The 19,828-nt window shown below is 45.9% G+C and overlaps 1 long non-coding RNA gene across 1 annotated transcript in view; it reads left to right on the top strand.

Moving 5' to 3' along the window:
• The window catches only part of LOC142303742 (uncharacterized), a 73,062-nt gene that overhangs the window by 52,681 nt on the left and 553 nt on the right, over positions 1-19,828 (top strand). Inside the window, exon 2 of the long non-coding RNA XR_012753048.1 lies at positions 19,268-19,394. This is a non-coding gene — a long non-coding RNA (uncharacterized LOC142303742). The remainder of the gene's footprint in view (positions 1-19,267; positions 19,395-19,828) is intronic.

Below are 19,828 nucleotides of genomic sequence, written 5' to 3'. Positions count from 1 at the left end.
TGAGGGGCAAATACCCCGAAACGGCTGTCTGTGGATGGATACCATGTTTGGCATAGGTGGTCTCCTTGACTGGAGACTGCCCTTCCCGTGGTTGTTCCTTCCCGGTGAAAGACCTGGCTAGTTTCCTGCCAGCGTTGAGAAACATGTGATGGTGTCTCCGCAGGCCTTTTTGCTTTGAATATTTCCCAGGGGGCATTGCTCTAGAATCACTGCGTTGAGAAACACGTGATGGTGTCTCCGCAGTGGTGGATGTTGATCTCCCTAAGGTCAACCATCCTTGCTCACATAGTCTTTTACTAGGCAGTGTCCCACTAGCCAGATTCCTACTCCACACTGATGAGGGGCAAATACCCCGAAACGGCTGTCTGTGGATGGATACCATGTTTGGCATAGGTGGTCTCCTTGACTGGAGACTGCCCTTCCCGTGGTTGTTCCTTCCCGGTGAAAGACCTGGCTAGTTTCCTGCCAGCGTTGAGAAACATGTGATGGTGTCTCCGCAGGCCTTCTTGCTTTGAATATTTCCCAGGGGGCATTGCTCTAGAATCACTGCGTTGAGAAACACGTGATGGTGTCTCCGCAGTGGTGGATGTTGATCTCCCTAAGGTCAACCATCCTTGCTCACATAGTCTTTTACTAGGCAGTGTCCCACTAGCCAGATTCCTACTCCACACTGATGAGGGGCAAATACCCCGAAACGGCTGTCTGTGGATGGATGCCATGTTTGGCATAGGTGGTCTCCTTGACTGGAGACTGCCCTTCCCGTGGTTGTTCCTTCCCGGTGAAAGACCTGGCTAGTTTCCTGCCAGCGTTGAGAAACATGTGATGGTGTCTCCGCAGGCCTTCTTGCTTTGAATATTTCCCAGGGGGCATTGCTCTAGAATCACTGCGTTGAGAAACACGTGATGGTGTCTCCGCAGTGGTGGATGTTGATCTCCCTAAGGTCAACCATCCTTGCTCACATAGTCTTTTACTAGGCAGTGTCCCACTAGCCAGATTCCTACTCCACACTAATGAGGGGCAAATACCCCGAAACGGCTGTCTGTGGATGGATACCATGTTTGGCATAGGTGGTCTCCTTGACTGGAGACTGCCCTTCCCGTGGTTGTTCCTTCCCGGTGAAAGACCTGGCTAGTTTCCTGCCAGCATTGAGAAACATGTGATGGTGTCTGGGCAGGCCTTCTTGCTTTAAAGTATATTAGATATTTACAATGAACTTTACCTTTGACGTTTGTTCACAGAATATGAGCAGCAGTTTACATTTAGTTTACCATAACTAAAGCATATTAGGGTTATTTTTACTATCTATTTTTACTTCCTATCTTTGTATTGCTTTTTACTAGCAGAAGTGTATTGTAGCACTCCATACATATTAAAGAGTTACGTCACTAGACACTATTCTTAGCATTTTATGGTTTTTCTATTTTGCACTTGGCACCTTATTATGCATTGTGGTTTACTGCCTATGTACCTATTTATGATTTCTACATGGATATCATTGCTATTGTAACCCCTTTTTTGGCCTGTACTATTGTCGCACACATTGGGTTGGGTTCCTTGCTTTTTTAACATATTTTTGTGTATACTAAATACAAATTTGTGATTTTATATTGTTTCCATGTGTAAGTATTGTTTATATCCGTAGTATGCTTTTTTTGCATATTTCATACAGACAATTGGGATTATATTCAGTTAGTTCTGACACTAGATTTGTGAAAAGGATTTTTTGAAAATATTTCTAACAGTGATTGTTAGTTAAATATTACTATGTCCTGTATATGTGTTGTGCCAATGTATCCAATCATTAAACCAAACTGATAGATTGTCCTAGTAAAGCATGTTTGTATGTGAAACGCTATATTGAGCACCAAAAAATGCACCTTGTGGCAGAAAAACGCATAAAAGAATGCATGTGTTTTTGGTGCATTTTTGTGTTATGCAGTTTGTAAAATCAATGGCTGGAAGGGCTAAAGAAATGCAGGAAAAAGCGCACCAAGAATTAACATGCTGCAGATTGTTCTGCACCCAAAACTGCAAGGTAAAAATAATCAACGTGCGCACAGCACTTCAGAATCATCATTGACTTTGCTGGTGTCGCGGGCGGGGAGGAGGGTGTCGGCACACTACGCTCACCCCCTTCTGCTCGGGTCCGGCGGCCGCTGCTCAGTGGTGGCTCGAGCTGTAGGCCGGATCCCGGGGGTTTCTCGAGCGGCACTCCTCGCCCGTGAGTGAAAGGGAGTTGTTGGGTGTGGGGATGATTATTGTCCGTGACGCCACCCACGGTTGTGGTGATTTCACCACCGCTGCTCAATACGGGGATCCCGGGGATGGTGATGCGGAGCAGCCAGGTGTTGTGTTGCCCCTCCGTGGGCAGGGGTTGGTGATCCCGGGGCCCGGTGAAGGTTTGTGAGGTGCGGGGCCTGGTGGGCGCAGGGACGCGGGGGCAGCGTTGTGCCTTGCGGCACTGTGGTACTCACTCAGCCTGAGACGTGGACACAGTTTTACGGTAAACCAAACGGCTGGTAGGACGGTCCCACAGACGGCTGCACCTGCACTCCCGGTAGGTGACGGTGATGTCCCTCTTCCTTGCACCTATGGTTGACTTGTGGTAGCGGTGGATTCCCTCCGGTTACCCGCTCCCCGGCTTCAATCTGGGCCGGAGGAGCCCTACACTTTGCCCACAGGCGCTGGCCCTGAGAAACTGGTGCCGTGGCGGTGGCGGTGTCTCTCCGATTCGGGTTGGGCTGTTGCCTTCAATCGGGACTTGGTTGTTGGGGGATCTACGTCCCCTTCACTGACGGATTCGGCAAATTTGGCGACTCCTAGCCTTGCCAGGGTCCGAGAGGCCCCTGCCCTGGTGCTGACTGTCCTTCGGAACACTGCTCCAGACCACCGGGCACACAGCCAACGGGGTCCTTCGAGGAACTTCCAAACGGTCCCCCTCCAGACAGTCACCGCCGTCGCTGACCTTGCTGATCTGGCCCTCCACAAAGCTGGACCCTTCAGGCTTTCTTTCTTTACTGTCACTTCACTTGCTTTCCTCCTTTACCACTTCTTCTACTTTCACTACTTTCACTTAGCTGTTTACTCAAGCTCGTCCCTGAGCTATATCTTGAACTGAACTCAAGCCCTGCCTGGGCTAATCTGCCTGGTTTCTTCCCGCCTCCAGAGCTGTGACCTCCTTGGTGGGCGGAGCCAACCGCCTGGCCCACCCCCTGGTGTGAATCATCAGCCTCTGGAGGAAGGCAACAAGGATTTGTAGTTTAGCTGTGATGTGCCTACCTGGGGTGTGGGGTGTGGTGGTGTTGTGACCTGTGACCCCTGGCTTGCCCAGGGCGTCACATTCCCCCTTAGCAAAATGCAGACCGTCCGCGGGCTGCCGTCCTACACCGGTTTTATTTTTTTCTGAAAAAGATAACATAAAGATAACATTTTTACATTTTTAATAACTTTTCCCAAGACGGGAGGCACATTTCTTTTAACGTTGCAAACGGTTTACGGTTACGGTTTCCGCTCTCTCCCACCCAAGCAACCTGGCCCTGATGCTGCCCCTAAAGCCCAGGCAGCACCCCTTGACCCACAGTCCAGCACAAGTTACCCGAGCGGGATCTGTCCTTCCCCTCCAGAGGGTGGCCACCGGTTCCTTTGGTGGCTGGGCCCTAGCCTGCTCTGCTCAGGGCCCTCCCTCCAACCTGCCTCTCCGGAGGCGGCACTGCGGAAAATGGTAACGGTAAACAACATATTTACAAGCCACTTAACGTTTGTGGTGCCCTGCAAGTTCACGGGCTTGTCCATAAGGAGTCCCTTATGCAACTTTTAAACGGTCCCCTCGGGGACAACGGTGCCGGCTCCGGCCGGTCCAATCACTACAGACAATCAGGTAACTTCTTCTTGGATCAATCATTTTTCATTTTCAACTTTTAAACAACCACACTGACTTCTGGTCCCAACGGGGACAACTTTTAGGTGGAGGACCGCCGGCTTAGCAGTCCATCCTCAATCGCGGGGCTCTAGTGCCACCTTCACATGGTGCACCGCCGTGGACCCCGATGGTAGCTAGCTGCGGGTCATCTTCCTCCATATTCATGCGGGCATGCACATCCGCTCTACACCCCTCTCGGGCATCGATCTCCCTGCGCAGCTGCTGTTGCCGTCTCTCCCAGCCGGGAGCACTTTCTGTTTGCTCCGGTTCAGCGTGTGCGGGGGACGGGCCCAGCCAGAGTCCCTCCATGTCGGCTACGACCGGCACCTTCAGTAATAAGGGACCCCGCTGTGACATGGCCTGCTCTGCCTCCTGGCAGCTGCATCCCCGCCGTGCCTCCGGTGCATCTTTGCTGACGGCCTCAGCCTCCGGCTCCTTCCATTGAAGCGGATCAGGGTGGTCACGATCTTCTGCTGCAGATCTGTCCGCCGGGGCGGATTGGCAGGGTACCGCTACCGATGGTGGTGGTAGTGGGCCTAGTGGCGGGGCAGCAGCAGCTAACGCGGGTAGCGGGAGAGGCAGCAGGGTGAACGGGTGTAGGCCGGGCCCCTCAGCCGCAGCGGCCGATCCCTCGGGAATACAGGGACGTGGGTCTCTTACCCGTTCCTCCAAATCTTCCTCCACCTCGCATCTCCGCATAGCAGCCACCGCTTCCACCATGTCGGCCTCCCACTCCTCCAGGAGGAGCTGCATGCGGACCTGCAGACGGCTGCTTGCTGGGCGGTCCGGACTTCCACCCACGCCGCCATGCCGGGCGCGGGGACCACGGTGTTGTTGGTCGGACTCAGCATCTTTAGCAGCGGCCTCTTCCAGGAACCAATAAATGGCTGCAGGGTCCTGGCGTCCCTGCTTCTATAGCTGCAGCTACATGCAGCCAGCCGCCATCGCGTCCCCCTTAGCTCTTTTCGGCCCCTCCTCTCTTGGGGCGGGGTTTTGGCCTTCGCGCCTCTACTGCTCGAGAAGACGCTCGAGCGGGAACTTTTCGCGCCAAAGATGGCGGCTTCTGAAATTTTCCTGCCGGATACCTCCGGCGGTAACAGGCGCACCTCTACCAGACGGCAGAGCGGTAAGATCCTGTTCGTGACGCCAAGTTGTCGCGGGCGGGGAGGAGGGTGTCGGCACACTACGCTCACCCCCTTCTGCTCGGGTCCGGCCGCTGCTCAGTGGTGGCTCGAGCTGTAGGCCGGATCCCGGGGGTTTCTCGAGCGGCACTCCTCGCCCGTGAGTGAAAGGGAGTTGTTGGGTGTGGGGATGATTATTGTCCGTGACGCCACCCACGGTTGTGGTGATTTCACCACCGCTGCTCAATACGGGGATCCCGGGGATGGTGATGCGGAGCAGCCAGGTGTTGTGTTGCCCCTCCGTGGGCAGGGGTTGGTGATCCCGGGGCCCGGTGAAGGTTTGTGAGGTGCGGGGCCTGGTGGGCGCACGGACGCGGGGGCAGCGTTGTGCCTTGCGGCACTGTGGTACTCACTCAGCCTGAGACGTGGACACAGTTTTACGGTAAACCAAACGGCTGGTAGGACGGTCCCACAGACGGCTGCACCTGCACTCTCGGTAGGTGACGGTGATGTCCCTCTTCCTTGCACCTATGGTTGACTTGTGGTAGCGGTGGATTCCCTCCGGTTACCCGCTCCCCGGCTTCAATCTGGGCCAGAGGAGCCCTACACTTTGCCCGCAGGCGCTGGCCCTGAGAAACTGGTGCCGTGGCGGTGGCGGTGTCTCTCCGATTCGGGTTGGGCTGTTGCCTTCAATCGGGACTTGGTTGTTGGGGGATCTACGTCCCCTTCACTGACGGATTCGGCAAATTTGGCGACTCCTAGCCTTGCCAGGGTCCGAGAGGCCCCTGCGCTGGTGCTGACTGTCCTTCGGAACACTGCTCCAGACCACCGGGCACACAGCCAATGGGGTCCTTCCAGGAACTTCCAAACGGTCCCCCTCCAGACAGTCACCGCCGTCGCTGACCTTGCTGATCTGGCCCTCCACAAAGCTGGACCCTTCAGGCTTTCTTTCTTTACTGTCACTTCACTTGCTTTCCTCCTTTACCACTTCTTCTACTTTCACTACTTTCACTTAGCTGTTTACTCAAGCTCGTCCCTGAGCTATATCTTGAACTGAACTCAAGCCCTGCCTGGGCTAATCTGCCTGGTTTCTTCCCGCCTCCAGAGCTGTGACCTCCTTGGTGGGCGGAGCCAACCGCCTGGCCCACCCCCTGGTGTGAATCATCAGCCTCTGGAGGAAGGCAACAAGGATTTGTAGTTTAGCTGTGATGTGCCTACCTGGGGTGTGGGGTGTGGTGGTGTTGTGACCTGTGACCCCTGGCTTGCCCAGGGCGTCACACTGGCATAAAGATAGACATGCAATCTGGGTCTCAAACTGCACCAAAAAATGCATCACAAACTGTACCATACGTGTGCTGCCCCCATGCCAGCAGCCGCCGCTGCTCGGATTCGGACCTCCTAAGGGGGGTGGCTCGAGGATCTCAGGACACGGGGGTCTCGCGGACACACCGAATAAAAGAGGGTATTTAGATGTACGGGCTAGGCCGTATTAAGTTTGTGACGCCACCCACGGTGTGTGGTGAGGTGGGACACCACCGCTGCTGTTGTGGGGCACCCGGGGGAGATGTAGTGGCAGCTGGATGTTAACCCCTCCGTGGGTAGGGATGGTTGCCCCGGGACCCAGTATCTTTGTGCAGGGTGTGGCGACAGCAGGGGAATGTTTTGGTTACTCACAGTAAATGAACCACACAAGTCTTTGGTAATCCAAGGTGCTGGTGGCCGGCCACCGCGGCCGGTTGCATTCAGGTCCCCACCCAGGCCGATGATCTCTGTCCATTTCCTCTGCACTGACTTTGTGTATGGTGGACTGCCTGGTCTGGAACTCAGGAGTCCGCTCCCAGCTGGATGTGGCCTAAGGAGCCGTGTCCGCAGACGCTGGCCCGTGGGATCTATGGGCCTTGGCAGTGGCCTCCTATCCCTGTTGGTGGGCTGTTGTCATCTATGAGGGACTTTGGGTGGGACAAGACCTATAATCCTGGCCTTAATTGGTTAATTAACCAAGCCGCTGGTTTCCGGTCCTGGGTTCAGGGTCCGAGTACGCCCTTTTTGTGCTGCGGTTTCCGGGTCGGTTCCCTGTGTTGGTACCGGCAGGCTACAACCCTGTCCCGGTCCACCTTGGTTCTGCCGAGCCGTCTTCCCATCTCCTGCTGATGGAGACCACCGTCTGCCACCTATCCAAAGGCACCAGGGCTCCTACCTTGGCACTCCACCTAGCTCCAGCCGACACTCCTCTCAACTTGAACTACAAACTTCATCTGCTTGTTTTCCCGCACCGGGCTGTCTAAACCCCTGGGTGGGCGTGTCCAACTGCCTGGTCCCGCCCACTGGTGTGTCTATCTTTCCCTAAGGGGGGGTGACTAGTGTTTCAGGTCGGCTGTGTGTTTCCTAAGTGAGGGGAGGGTGTTATGCGGGGGCCTATCTGTGACTACCTGGTTTTACCAGGGCGTCACATACGCACAGGCCCTAAATGTTTGAGAAGGAAAAACTTCTTTAACCCCTTCACAACCCTTGACATAATTGTACATCATGGAAATCGGTGCGTTCCCAACCGACGACGTACAGTTATTTCATAGCGACTGCGTGAGATCCTGCGCTGTACCCTCGCGATGGCTGCTGGGTCAGTGGCTGGTCTTTCAGCTGGGACCTGGAGCTCACTGCCAGGAGTGGTTCCCACGCCGCTCCCAGCAGATTAACCCTCTAAATGCTGCAATCAGTGAAATCGCAGCATTTAGGAGGCAGGGAGAGGAATGTCTTACCTCTCCCTGGCAATCGGGTCCCTGTAGTGCAATTACGGGGACCCCATCACTGCCATGGCAACCCCGCATCCTCACCATAACAATCCTGGGTCCTCCAGCTACGGAGAGCCTCACAGACCATGCTGGATGTATGCTGCATGAGGCGAAGTGTCAGTGCTGTGAGAGCAGCGCTGACACTTATAATCCTCTGCAGTGATTGAGCACTGCAAAGGATTATATCAGTGATCAGATCAGTGAAAGTGTCCAATAAAGGGACTAAGTAAAAAAGTTTAAAAAAAAGTATTAAAAATTAGTAAAAATATTTTAAAAAATCAAAAAGAACAAAAAAAATTCCAATAAATATGTTATTGTATGTAAAAAATAAACCTCAAACTAAAAAAGTAAAATTATTTGGTATTGCCGCATCCATAACAACCCAATCTCCAAAACTGTCACACTGGTTAACCTCTTCAGTGAACACAGTAAAAAAAAAAAAATAAAAATGTTGCAAAACCTATCTGTTTTCATCACATAGCTGATAAAAAAGTGGATTAAAACACGATCAAAAAGTCATGTACAGATAAAAATGGTACTACTGAAAAAGTCATCTTGTCAATAAAAACAAGCTGCCACCCAGCTCTATCAGAGGAAAAATAAAAAAAAGTTATAGCTCTTAGAATATGCAATGCAAAAACTTTTTTTATAAAATTGTTTTTATGGTGTAAAATTGGCAAAGTATAAGCAAAAATAAATTTGGTATCTCTGTTTTGTTAGTGACCAGAAGAATAAAGCTGTCTTGTCACTTTTACAGCATGGTAAACAACGTTAAAAAAAAACCCAAAAAATACCCCCAAAAACCTATTTCTCAATTTCTGTTTCTTCATGATTCTGCCTCACAAAAGTGGAATAGAAAGCAATCAAAAAATATTATGTAGCCCAAAATGGTACCAATAAAAACTCCAATTCATCCTGCAAAAAACAAGGCCTCACATGACTCTGTCGGCAGAAAAATAAAAAAATTATAGCCTTCAAAATTCAGTGATGCAAAAAACCTTTATTTTGTAAAAAAGCATTTTTAGTGTAATAGTTGCCAAACCTAAAAAAAGATATAAACTTGATATCTCTGCAATCATACTGATCCGAGGAATAAAGCCACTTAATTACTTATACTGCAAAGTGAACAGAATAAAAAATAAATAAATTAAGCCAATTCTTCAATTACTATTGATTGTCATTTTGCCTCTAAAAGATCACGGTACAGCGTGGCTCCTATTTAGCCTGTGCTTCAAACTGAGCACTTGCACTGGGATAAGGGTGCGTGCCCACAATCAGGAACAGCAGCATTTTGGACACAGTGTGTTTTTGCTGCATCCACACTGCTGTGTTGTGCAGTGGAAGTACAGTGGATGGATTTATCGAAATCCCATGCCCGTTGTGCTTCCTTTCTCCGCAGCGTAAACTGACATGCGGCGCAGCTTCTCATCCTGTCAGTTTATGCTGCGAAGACGCGAGTGTGCTCAGCTGGAAAAACAGATCGAAAGTCCAGAGCGCCTCAAACCCTGTGCGGGCAATTGCGTTCTCCTGTGGAGAACACTTGTGTCTCCACAGGGTAAGACACTCTGTGTCCAGGACACAGCATCTTCGGATCGTGGACACATACCCTAAATCTCTGAAAAACGTGATTCAGAGAAAATTCCTAATGGTAAATTCACTGTAGTGAGAGAGTCACTTTGACCTCACGTCTGGCCTGTGGTCCGGCGGTGTCCATTGTTTATGCCTCATTTTAGGCGTGCATAAAAGTCAACAGTTTTGTTCAGCTATGAAAAGACGGGCAACGCTGAACAGAAGCCAAACAGAGTCTGGAGTAACTCTGCTACCTCATTAGTGAATGGATCCATCGCAGGTTTCACCTGAATCTCGTATTTCGGAGATGTAGATGGAAACCCCGATGTAAGCGCTGAGCATAGAGCACAAGATAAATGTGAACTGATCCAAAATGTTCTGGACCAAAATCACCACCAAAGAGCATTCAAGTGAACCCACAAACACGTAAGTCCCCACTCAGATCCGTCATTAATTAACAGAAATATAGGGGGCTTCCTCATTACTGGTAGCACAAAGGCTCTGGAAAAATGCTATGGCTCCCCACCTCAAAAAAGAAATCCAGCAAAATCTGTGCTCACAAATCCAAATGCCCCCCCCCCTCTTCTGAGCCCCACAATGAGCCTAAACCACAGTTAAGGCCCCGTCACACTAAGCAACATCGCTAGCAACATCGCTGCTAACGAACAACTTTTGTGACGTTGCTAGCGATGTTGCTGTGTGTGACATCCAGCAACAACCTGGCCCCTGCTGTGAGGTCGTTGGTTGTTGCTGAATGTCCTGGGCCATTTTTTAGTTGTTGCTGTCCCGCTGTGAAGCACAGATCGCTGTGTGTGACAGCGAGACAGCAACAACTAATGTGCAGTGAGCAGGAGCCGGCTTCTGCGGAGGCTGGTAACCAATGTAAACATCGGGTAACCAAGAAGCCCTGTCCTTGGTTACCCGATATTTACCTTTGTTACCAGCCTCCGCCGCTCTCACTGTCAGTGCCGGCTCCTGCTCTGTGCACATTTAGCTGCAGCACACATCAGGTAATTAACCCGATGTGTGCTGTAACTAGGAGAGCAAGGAGCCAGCGCTAAGCATTGTGCGCTGCTCCCTGCTCTCTGCACATTTAGCTGCAGCACACATCGGGTTAATTAACCTGATGTGTGCTGTAACTAGGAGACTGGGGGCTGGTCACTGGTTGCTGGTGAGCTCACCAGCAACTCGTGTAGCCACGCTCCAGCGATCCCTGCCAGGTCAGGTTGCTGGTGGGATCGCTGGAGCGTCGCAGTGTGACAGCTCACCAGCAACCTCCTAGCAACTTACCAGCGATCCCTATCGTTGTTGGGATCGCTGGTAAGTTGCTTAGTGTGACTGGACCTTTAGCATCCACATGTTTGGCATTATTGTAGTGAGCAGAGCCCGCCTAAATGTACGGGGTGCAGCTTTCCAGAACACGAGCTGGGCACAATGTATGGGCACTACAATGTACTGGATACAATAATTACTTATTTTAAATTTTTAATTCTGCAACATTCACTGCGTTTGACATCATGGGTGTTTTCCAGAGACTAAATCGTCACTACACCCATAGATGAATTCCCAGAGGAGAGTAATTTGGTCACTTGAGAGGAATTTCTTCTGGTCTGGCACTTAGGGGTTCTGCAAATGGAGTCCGCCAACTGTTCTATGAAAATCTGTGCTCGAAAAGTCAAATGGCGCTCCTTCCCTCCCAAACCCTCTGGTGCATTTAAACAGTACTGTACAGTCATATGTGGGGTATTGCCATGTTCAGTAGAAATTGTGTAACACATTATGGGGTTTTTATTTTACCTATTTCTATTGTTCAAATTGGAAATCTGGGGTTAAAAAAACACTAGTTGTAAAAATGTAATTATTTTTTGTTCACCGCCTGAAAGTATAACATTTTGTGACACACCTGTAGTGTCAATATGCCCACTACACCCATAGATGAATTAATTGAGGGGAACAGTTTGTAAAATGGTGTCACTTGCAGGGGGCTTCTGCAGTTATATCATCTCAGGGGCTCTGTCAATGTGACATGGTACCCGCAAACTATTCCAACTAAATCTGCACTCCAATATGGCACTTCTTCCCTTTTTCACTTTGTTCTGTGCCTCAAAACTAGTTTTCGAACTACATATGGGGTTCTGGTGTACTCAGGAGAAATTGCTCAACAAATTGTATGGTTCATTATCTCCTGTTACCCTAGTGAACTTGACAAATCTGTGGAGTTAACACAACATTTCTGAGTTTAAAAATGTATTTCCATGAGAGGTCTAGTTTACAAAATGGGGTCACTTGTGGGTGAGCTCCACTGTTTAGGCACCTCAGGGGTCTTCAAATGCGACATGGCATCCGCTAATGATTCCAACTAATTTTGATTTAAAAAATTCCCTTTCGAGCCCTACCATGAGCCCAAACAGTTGATTTCCACCACATAAGAGGTATCAGTGTACTCAGGAGAAATTTCACAATATATTTTATGCTGCATTTTATCCTGATGCCCTTGTTAAAAAAAAGCTACCTGGTTGAAGTAGCAATTTTGTGGTAAAAATGTATTGTTTTTATTCTCATGGCTCAACGTTATAAACTTCTCTGAAGATCCCGGGGGTTCAAAGTGCTCACCAAACATCTAGATAAATTCCTTGAGGGGTTTAGTTTCCAAAATGGCATCACTTGTGGGGGAGCTCCACTATTTAGGCACCTCAAAGGGTCTCCAAACACAACATGGCGTCTGCTAATGATTCCAGCTAATTTTGCTTTCAGAAATTCAAATGGCTCTCCTTACCTTCTGAGCCCTGCTGTGCGCCTAAACAATTGTTTTCCAACACATGTAAGGTATTTGTGAACTCAGGAGAAATTGAACAACAAAATTGTAAAGTGCATTTTCTCCTATTATCCTTGTGAACATGCTAAATTTTATGGCTAAAATAATATTTTTTGGAAAAAAGTAAAATTTTCATTTTTCCTTCCACATTGCTTTGGTGCATGTGAAGCACCTAAAGAGTTAATAAACTTCTTGGATGTGGTTTCGAGCAGTGTGAGGTGTGCAGTTTTCAAAATGGTGTCACTTTTGTGCTTTTTCTGTCACCTAAGCTTCTTAAAGACACTTGAAATGTGACGTGGTCCCTAAAAAAATGGTTTTGTGAATTTTGTTGGGAAAATGAGAAATTGCTGATGAACTTTGAATTCTTCTATCTTCCTAACAACAGAATATTATGTTTCAAAATTGCGCTGATGTAGCGTAGACATGTGGGAAATGTTATTTAGTAACTATTTTGTGACATAACTTTTGGATTTATGGGCATACAATTTCAAAGTTTGAAAATTGTAAAAATTGTGTGTCTGATTTTTTCACAAATAAACGCAAGAAATATCAGTCTAAATTTACAACTATCATGGAGTACAATATGCCATGAAAAAACAAATGTCAGAATCACTGGGATCCGTTAAAGCTTTCCAAAGTTATAACCTGTCCAAGGAACACGAGCCAGAAATGCAAAAAATGTCCTGGTCTTAAGGTGTTTTCAGGCTGGGGAGTGAAGGGGTTAAAGAGAACCAACTGCTATACTGGTGCTGGGATGCTGAATCTAAGCATATCTTTTTATTCTGAATTTAGATGTTTAATTTCAGAAATATGTGCAAGTAAAGTTATAGCAATGCACTGCTATTTGATTGACAGGCGCAAGAGGGGCAGGAATATGTGGGTTGGGTCTTGCTATCTATTCCTGCCCCCGTCTGTCTGACTGGCCTTCTTCCCTTTGTCACCGTCATAGTCGTTAGTGCAAAGGCGCCGGAATTAAAATTTGGAAGTATTACATAAAAGTCTTCACTAAGATGGCATCAGAGTTGACGCCTGCACATAGTTCTATCTCCGCCGCCATCTTTGTGAACTCTGTCTTCTTTCAGCGGACTGCCATATGCATTAAGAAGGCGTATCTGCCGAAACGCGTTATCTGTATAGGACTACACTAGATGCATTGCCAGTTATGAATATGGAACTTTTAATCAAATTGTAATAAAAGTTATTTTTTATATATACTCCCCCACGTGGATTCTTTGCTGGAATACTTTTTTTATCCTTACTATATCGGTGGTGACATCTACCTTTCTGGGCATGGATCACAATTTGTACTATTCAAGTAATAACATAACCGGTGAGCTGACATGAAACTTTTTTCTATTGAGACTTGTGAATGAACCTTGTTTGGTGACTGGGGAATGCGAGATCTCTCAAAGAAATTTAGGGATACTGAAATAAAACATATGCAGGCCATATGGACTAAGTCTACCTTGGAGCAATATCTTGAACAATGACGTATCTACAGGGGCTTGCGTATTTCCATCTTTCCTTCATATGATCTTACCAAACCCAATTTGAAGGAGAAATGGGAGACTGCATTTTCAGAATGTTGTAATTTAATGAATATTTTAATAGCTTATGAAGCATTTATCATACAGAAATTAGAGAAAGAACTACGAATTACTCTAAAAATGGAGAAATTAGAGGGAGAACCAGATTTGAAGAATATTTTAGAACATATTGACAAAGTAAAAATTAAAGTAAAAACAAAAAAAGAGAAAAAATCTGAGAGGCAAAGTAGACTATTCCAGGGGTCAAATACAGTTGTGCTCCGAAGTTTACATACCCCGACAGATTTTTTGCTTTCTTGGCCTTTTTTTCAGAGAATATGAATGAGAACAGAAAATCTTTTTTTTCCACTCATGGTTAGTGGTTGGGTGAAGCCATTTATTGTCAAACTACTGTGTTTTCTCTTTTTAAATCATAATGACAACAAAAAACATCCAAATGACCCTGATCAAAAGTTCACATACCCCAGTTCTTAATGCCGTGTATTGCCCCCGCTAACATCAATGACAGCTTGAAGTCTTATATGGTAGTTGTGGATGAGGCTCTTTATTTTCTCAGATGGTAAAGCTGCCCATTCTTCTTGGCAAAAAACCTCCAGTTTCTGTAACTATCTGGACTTTCTTTCATGACCTGCACGCTTGAGTTCTCCCCAAAGTGGCTCAATGATATTAAGGTCAGGAGACTGAGATGGCCACTCTAGAACCTTTACATTGTTCTGCTATAGCCAATGACAGGTTGACTTGGCCTTGTGTTTTAGATTATTGTCATATTGGAATGTCCAAGTACATCCCATGCGCAGCTTCCGGGCTGATGAGTGCAAATTTGCCTCAAATATTTGCTGATAACGTACTGCATTCATCTTTCCTTTAACTTTGACCAAGTTCCTGTGCCTTTGTAGCTGAGACATCCCCACATCATCAGCGATCCACCTCCATGCTTTACAGTAGGAATGGTGTTCCTTTCATCATAGGCCTTGTTGACACCTCTCCAAATGTAACATTTATGGTTGTGGACAAAAAGTTCGATTTTGGTCTCATTACTTCAAATTACCTTTGTTCCAGAAGTTTGGAGGCGTGTCTCTATGCTGTTTGGTGTATTGTAGACAAGATACTTTGTGGCATTTGCGCAGTAATGGCTTTCTTCTGGTAACTCGACCATGCAGCCCATTTTTTTTCAAGTGCCTCCTTATTGTGCATCTGAAACAGCCACACCACTTGTTTTCATTGAGTCCTGAATTTCAGCTGTTGTCTGTGTGTTTTTCTTTGCATTCTGAACAATTTTCCTGGCAGTTGTGGCTGAAATTTTTGTTAGTCTACCTGATCGTGGTTTGGTTTTTACAGAGCCCCTGATTTTCCATTTGTTAATCACAGTATGAACACTGCTGACTGGCAATTTCAATTCATTGGATATATTTGTGTATCCCTTTATTGTTTCATACAGTTCAACTATCTTTTCCTGTAGATCCATTGACAATTCTTTTGCTTTCCCCATGACTAACAATCCAGAAACGTCAGTGGCTGGATAAAAGATGCAAGAGTCCATCTGGATCCCAGAAAGTCACTCAGCTTTTATGCACACATACTGATTACAACAAACAGGTCACAGTTGAGGATGTTACCTTTATTAGCCATTCAAACCCATTTGTGTCAACGTCTGTGCATGTTATCAGGCCAAAATCACCAGGGTATGTGAGCTTTTGATCAGAGTCATTTGGATGTTTTTGGTTGTCATTATGATTTGAAAAGAGAAAACAGATTAGTTTGACAATAAATGGCTTAACCCAACCACTAACCATGATTGGAAAAAAAGATTTTGTGTTATCATTCATATTCTCTGAAAAAAGGCCAAGAAAGCAAAAAATCTGCCGGGGTATGTAAACTTTTGAGCACAACTGTCTGAGGAAAAAATAAGTTGCAACAGTTGAAGAAATGTCATAATAATATTAATAATAATAATAATAATAATAATAATAATAATAATAAAAACACTGAATAAAAAATAGGTGTTCTCGGATATTTTAGCAGAAACAACAGGTATCTCTGTGCAACCCTCACATAGAATTCTAAAGGCCACTTTACACGCTACGATATCATGACCGATATCGCTAGCATGGGTACCCGCCCCCATCGGTTGTGCGACATGGGCAAATCGCTGCCCGTGGCACACAACATCGCCCAGACCCGTCACACTACTTACCTGCCCTGCAACGTCGCTGTGATTGGCGAAACGCCTCCTTTCTAAGGGGGCGGTTCGTCCGCCACCCAATAGAAGCGGAGGGGAGGATATGAGCGGGACGAACATCCCGCCCACCTTCTTCCTTCCGCATTGCGGGCGGGAGGCAGGTAAGGAGAGGTTCCTTGTTCCTGCGGTGTCACACTTACCGATGTGTGCTGCCACAGGAACGAGGAACAACTTCGTTACTGCTGCAGCAACGATATTTGAGAATGGACCCCCATGTCACCGATGAGCGATTTTGCACGTTTTTGCAACGATGCAAAATCGCTCAAAGGTGTCACATGCAACGGCATCGCTAAAGCGACCGGATGTGCGTCACAAATTCCGTGACCCCAACAAGATCGCTTGAGCGATGTTGCAGCGTGTAAAGCGGCCTTTAGAGAACATATCGGACAACTACTGACAACCACTTGTCTTTTTTTTACAGCACCAGGGAAAGTGGGGGTTTAAAGACTCAACCAAAAAACAAAACAGAAGGCAATACTGAATGCAAAACTATTGAAAAACAGTTACAATTTAGATTCTTTCAGGATAATTAATTTATTACATATACAATAACTGAAGCTCAATGATAGTACTTATAAATAGACCTTATCTTTTATCCCCCAACCTATCTTAATAAATTCAGTATAAAAAAAGACCATCTTTTTGGCAGTAAGCTTGTCTATAATTTTTTTTTTTTTTGCTCAACAAAGCCGAGAAAATTTGACACCACAAATCAAAGGGGCATCGCCCACACTGTCCAACCAAGAAAAAATGACATTAGAAATCATGGAAGGACTACAATCTAATTATATCAATTTAGATTGCTAGACAGAATAAAATGATACCAAATCACTGCAATGGATAAAGAAAACCATTGAACCAAAGTCTAATATAATGTCATCATTCCAGACCTTTCCAGCAGTTAAAGTATTTTTGGAAATGGTAACGCAGGATATTTTTACTGTACTGGACAAAAATAAGATATTGGGTATTAATATGGATGAAAGGCAGATTAAGAAAATTAGCGAATGGGACAATTTTGTCTTTAAACAATTGGATAAAAGTGGCAATATAATTGATTGGCTAAAATATAAATAATGTTATAAACCCAACTAACCAATTTCTGGAGCAGTATAAGGAAATCATTCTACTCGTGTGTGGGCGATGGGATCAATAAATAAAAAATAAGTACCTGTTGGTAAAGGATCTGTGGGTGGCCACATTTTACATGCTCCCGATGGGACATAAAATTATGGAGAGCCCATCTGAGAAACTAGTTGCTTCAGGTAGAAGAAACCTGACAGAGAAAGCCAATTGATGGCTAGATTAGGAAATAAGTATATTAATACAATCCAGCATATAAAGAATTTGTACTGACTCATCAAATTCATACTAAAATACAATTATTTTCTATTTGATGACCACTTCTATCTGCAGATCATGGTACCGCGATGGGGGAGGACGTTACGCCAATTTTAACACATATCTAGTTGGCATGGTGGAAGGAAGCAATAGTGTTCGCTGAACAGATGTCTAGATTTGTTGGAAAAATCATGATGTGGAAATCTTACATTGATGACATACTGATCATCTGAGGCAATACAGAAGAAGAATTTAGGGAATTTGTGAGCACCTTAAACGACAATTACCTGTATCTAAAGATAATACTATTGTTCCACAAAGATTCTATTCCCTTCCTAGATATAATGGTCTAAAGAGATTCTTATAATAAGATTCAGACAGACTTATAAAGGGAAATAAACAGCAACAACTAGCATTCTAGACATGAGAGTGTAATTAGCACCACAGCAATCCCGAAGGGTGGTTTCTCTGCCTATGTTGTAACTGCTTCATTTTTGGGACTATTAAAGTACAAACCCTGGAATTAACAGAAAGACTATTGTAGAGAAACTGCTCCAAAAGAATGATTAAAAAAAGCCTATAATATTGTCGTTAGGTATAATCGAGAAGAACTTTTGATCCCAAAGAAGAACAATAGATTATGTGATAATTATACAAGATTTATTACGTATTATCAGGAAAACTGAAAAGTAATGCAAAATATACTAAATAAGCATTGGTATTTTCTTTGATCAGACTCAGACCTACTGTGCCTTGAAAAAGTATTTACGGTATACCTCATAAACATTTCCACATTTTTTCACATTACACACACATACTTAAATGTATGCAAGTTTTCTAAATACTTAAGAAATATAAATGTGAAAGTTGTGGCATGCTTTTGTATTCATCCCCCTTTCGTCTGATACCCCTTAATACAATTCTGAGTTACTACTTGCCTCCAGAAGTCACCTAATGAGTAAATTGAGTCCACCTATGTGTGTTTTATTTAAGATTCTTGTATTGTACTTTATGAGTGACCTGTTTGTTAGACATACATATTTAAGGTACTTTGGCTACTATCCCATTTGTGCAGACATAATAATTAATTTTCTGACCACTGCATGTAGGAACATTAAGTGGATCACAGCTGCGTGATCATTAATTCTGTTTGGCGTATTGCAGTAATCCATGACATATCTAGTCAGTCACTAACATATAGTGTTTAACTTTAATTTTATATAAGCATATCATATGTAAGCTATTTAATACAAGTAATATTATTTCCCCATACTATCTCAAGTTTCCCCTTCACTCGTGCTTAATGTCTTTCACAGTGGTATACACTTCTATGGATTTAATAAAATATTGAAATTTAGTCATAACAATGGCTTAATGTCCTACCTCTCCATGTGCTAAACCAGGCTTCATCTGAAAAGGGGGAAGTGAAAGAAAAGCAGGCTTAGCTCGCAATTTTTACTCTTGTCTAGCAAGGATGTATAGATGAGTGTGCTGAGCCCTGGAGGGGGCCACACCCCCAAATATGTACTACAAAAAAAAGGACACGCACACCTTTAGTATTTAGCTACACCTGGTTTACTTTCACTTACTAATTTAGATGAGATCCGATTTGGCACATGGAGAGATAGAACATTAGTGATGGGAACCATCCATATTTAGGTACACCTTGACATGGTTGCAGTAGTGCATCCAGGGGGGGCAGGAGGAGCATTTGCCCTGGAATCTAGCTGGCATGGGGGGTGCCATCGGGTTGCCTGATGCAGCAGTCCGAGGTGTCTCCCCAACGGCTGCATTTTGCCGCACCCCGTAGTGGGAGTTGGCTGATCTCTGAGCTGGCTGTCAAGCTGACAGCCAGCTCAGTGAAGGTGCAGCGTACCATCTCCCAGTGATTAATTGTATCTTTCAGTGATTAATTGTTGTCTTTCAGATGGAAGTACAATTGAAGCCCTGACTGCTAACACTTCTGGGTCCGGGTGTCGTCAGCAGTACAATCAGGTCACCTGGTGCTATGACGTCAAAGCAGCGGCGCCACAGAGGTGTACATTGCGTTGGTGGTAAGTGCTCCAGTGGACACAAGTTGAAGAGCGAGGGAGGGATAAGTGCAGGTTCAGTATGGGCAGTGAGTGGGAAGGGAGAAATTTGAGAACACGGTGAAAAGCGAGCAAGGGAAGGATGGCTGCAGATGCAATTTGTGGAGTGGGGGAATGTGAGAGGAGACAGTATGAGGGGAAATGTGTGAGGAACCTTTTAAGGGAAATAGTGTGAGGAGACAGCATGGGGGGAGAAGGTATGAGGGAGCATAGAACAGAAGCTGGATAGTGTGTGTGTGTGCGTGTGTGTGTGGGGGTTAGTATAGAGAGGGAATAGCATGGAGGGACAGTGTAAGGGTACAGCGAGGAGGAGATAATATGCCGAGGAGGGGGAGTGTGGTAAGGGGCACAATGTATGGCAGATATTTTTATAAACATTAAGAACATTGTATTCATGC

This window comes from Anomaloglossus baeobatrachus, chromosome 4 (assembly GCF_048569485.1).
Source record: "Anomaloglossus baeobatrachus isolate aAnoBae1 chromosome 4, aAnoBae1.hap1, whole genome shotgun sequence".
Lineage (NCBI taxonomy): Eukaryota > Metazoa > Chordata > Amphibia > Anura > Aromobatidae > Anomaloglossus > Anomaloglossus baeobatrachus.
The sequence above is the reverse complement of the archived record's forward strand: the minus strand, read 5'-3'. Positions and strand labels throughout refer to the sequence as shown.